Raw genomic sequence first — 3,657 nt, 5'->3', positions numbered from 1 at the left:
ACCAACCTTCCAACGGCCATGTTTTCCCTCATCGAGTGCAGCTGTTCATTTCTCATGTCCAAGGAAAATCCATGTTTCCTCAGGAAGTCCAGTCCGGTGACACACGGGTTCTCTTTTATGTCGGCCACGAAGACGGTGGCGCGGTAGACGGCCGTGGCGAACTTCACTGAGACTTACAATTTTTCGCGCACAGTCATTTTCTCTCCCACGACTGTCTGCATCGTCAACGGTGGTGGTACGTAACGAAGTTGTTGCTGGAATTTTTGAGCCAGGTCCGTCCTGACGATGCTCACGATGGCTCCGGTGTCGATTACCATTCTACATGGGAGTCCATCAATTTCGCCTCTCATGTAGAGTCCAGGATCTCCGCCATGCAGCTTTGAAACGTGGTACACTCGGCATGGCGTGTTTCCCGTACCGGCAGCTGCGACTGAGCATGCGCTCCGCAGGTGGCCTTTTTCAGGGATTTTCCAGCACACCCGTGACTTATCTTTCCGGTTCCCACGATCGTTGGTGACACTCTTCAGGAGTTCTTTCAGCTCTCTGATGATGCCCACCGTAGAGTCCTCCGATACAGCACCAGTAACAATTCGTCAAATAAAGTGTTCCGGACTCCTCCAGACTTTGTCGGGTCCCGCGGCGCCCCGACAAAGTCTGGAGGAGTACCACAGCGCACAGTTTGAGAACCCCTAGCATACTCGATTAAGTGTTCGCATCGCTATAGCTACTCTTTTGTTGGCCTCGATCGCTTGGTGTATGAAATTGAGTTTCTGGCCAATAGTGATACCAATGTATTTCGCATGTGGTGTCGGATGTAATCCAGCATCACCTACTGCTAACTAAGACCACTGAGTAAACTTTTCTTGTTTGAGTATCACGTGAATGTGCATTTGCGTGGGTTTAATTTCGTTATGGTTTTCTTACACCATTCTTCTATCTGGTGTACTGGAATTCGTAGATTGCGGAAAGCTACTCTGCCACGGCGGTGATGGCACAGGACCAATGCATCGTCGGCAAATAGCCCAATGATCCCTTTTCTTGGCCGCGGCATGTCATTTATCATGATATTGAACAGTTGCGGTTACTGATCCCTGAATCACGGAGGCCGTGATGGGTCTAGGAGTCGAAATAGCATTTTGAATCTGTACCTGAAAGGTCTGCCAGTTGAGCCAGCTATTAATACATAATACTACGAGCTATAATACCCGGCGTTGCCCGAGTTTTCTTCAATGAGGCTTTTTTGTATCACTTGATATCTCCCTCTTTCTTTGAGGGACATACAAACCGTGTCTAAGTTCACCAATATGGCGACTTCCTGTGCGACTCGTGAAAGAAACAAATCTAGATTTAAAGTAACGTAAAAATAAATATATTTTTCTTTTTTTTAAAGGGTGCTAGGTATTTCGATCCCCCCACCCCCACCCCTGAACTTCAAGTTATCCATGTGCCTGTTTCTGCTTCAAAAAATGCTTAATTAAAGCTGTGGAATTTTTTCGATGTACTTTTTACGGGCCCATAACTAATTTTAAAGCAACCTAAATTATATGTGAATTTATGCAGTTGAATATTAAAAGACAATACGGAGAACATAATTTTCATGCTTGAGAGGATATAAATAAACGGTTGAAATCAATGTTATTGCCTAGATATCCAACTCGAAAGCAGGTCCGAGGCTAATTACTTCATATTTAATCTCCTGGGCTTCGTATATCTCTAAGCGAACTCAATATTTCAAAAATCGAGAATTCTATACAATTTTTAAAATTATTGATGTGACAGAAAATCCCACCAAATTTCCGCATTTCTACATTAAAATCGGATTATCAAATTTCTATGAGGATCACCCTTTTTCTGACCATCAAAGCGATACTGATGATGTGATTACGACGTCATTCAAAAAACCTCATTACTGGGAGTATTGAAAATGTGGCAAACCATTATAAAGGCATAAATATTATACATTTACTGACAGCGTTGAAGAAATGACAAACCGTTGTAAAGGCATAAACACGTGTTAAACGCATTGCTAGGGAACCACGGTAACCAAAGTAACGTTCTGAAAGTGATTGTTGAGGCCCAAAAACCATTGTTGCCCTACGGTTTTTTGCCCATTTGGGGCATTTGCCCTGCTCTGGCGAAATTTTAAAGTAGCCTATCGTTCAAGTCGGGTCCCATTTGGTATATATGCAAAATTTGGTGACGATCGATCTAAAATTGTATATTTGTATAGAGAACATACACACACACACACACACAGAAAATTAATTTTATATATATAAATATGCGGCGGAAAGTTCAGGTCAATTATTTTCGCAAAGCTTGGTTATAACATAATGCTGTATATTTCTTCAAATTTGGCAAATTCACAACTATTCTGTTATACCATACCGAAAAACATAAATTATTTGTCCGACATCCATTGCACAGTATGTTCGTGATACCTGTCGGATTTTTTTTACAAAAACACCTAAATTTCTTCAATATACGAGAAATTAAATTGCTGAAATAGTTGCATTTCTGAGCATTAATTTCTGATGGCACTTAAAATTAAGCTTGAACTTTAGCTCTATCTATTGGTGTTAAATATAATTACTTGATATTAAAAATTAAATATCAAGATATGCAAAACTTTTTACCAGCATAAGATAGCACATACAATAAATAACATGTGTAAAAAATTTGAAATAAATCAATGGTTAAATAGTATTTTGAATGATATTTCTATCCGAGCATAGTTTTCATCATGTTGGAGGTATCAACTTCCCTTAAGAACAAAACAGGCAAGATAACTAAACAAAACACGCAACCACTCAAAAAGTAGTTTTCTATTGCTTTTCGGATAATCTGAGGAGCTTTAGTCCCGCTTATCTCGGATTATCGTGACTCTGCTAAAGTGTTAAAGAGACATGATTTAATTCCTACCTCACACTATATACTACGTGCTAGGAACCAAGAAGATAAGTTTGGAAAATGGAATGACTTTTAGCGCCATCTACACAAGCAAACCATCGTAAAAAAAGCTGACTGCGATAAACAACCATGAAAACAATTTTTAGTTGAAAAAGTGTTTATTTTATATTTTCTGAATTTAAAGCTGGAAAATCAAAATTTGATTTAAAAAACATAACAGAGAGTATTTTATGAAGAAATAATTATCTATTGAAAGTTTATGAAGGTAATAGTGTATGAGTAATTGTGCAAACCGAAGTGAAGCATACTTACCTGGCGCTGGAGATGCCGTGATCAAGAAGGCGGCTCTCCCGGGACGAGGCCTTCCATTGCACTCCGGTTGGCTGAATCCCGCCACATTCGCAAATTGCGATTGCTTGGGGCGCATAATTTTTGGTAGCGGGGTTAGCGTTCGCGCTGACCTCCCCTTTGATATCAAGTAGCGTATCTCAACCGGTGCAACTCGCTGGAGAGTGCAGAACTTCTGAAATATAGATGACAGCACTGACAAACACAACACTACATACGCACTCAGACTGTTACACTTCCGGCACAGCTCACTAGGTAGTAAATCACCCGTAGATGGTGATAGACCTGAGTTGTGCTCGGTTTGAAAGAAAGAAAGCCAACGTTTCACAAGTGATACTCTCACATTCAGCCCTTGTTTTGAATTAAATTTATCAGGTTTTTTGCCAAGTGGCATTTCGA

At 40.4% G+C, this 3,657-nt stretch overlaps 1 non-coding gene across 1 annotated transcript; it reads left to right on the top strand.

Moving 5' to 3' along the window:
* Window positions 1-3,214: 3,214 nt before the first annotated feature.
* On the top strand, window positions 3,215-3,375 carry LOC149067759 (U1 spliceosomal RNA). The gene has a single exon (XR_016195306.1). It is a non-coding gene; the product is annotated as a U1 spliceosomal RNA (small nuclear RNA).
* The last annotated feature ends 282 nt before the right edge of the window (window positions 3,376-3,657 follow it).

This window comes from Pholcus phalangioides, unplaced genomic scaffold (assembly GCF_987345545.1).
Source record: "Pholcus phalangioides strain wild (caught in Gottingen) unplaced genomic scaffold, Ppha-v1.0 ptg000028l_1, whole genome shotgun sequence".
Lineage (NCBI taxonomy): Eukaryota > Metazoa > Arthropoda > Arachnida > Araneae > Pholcidae > Pholcus > Pholcus phalangioides.
This window is presented reverse-complemented; position numbering and strand designations above follow the sequence as displayed.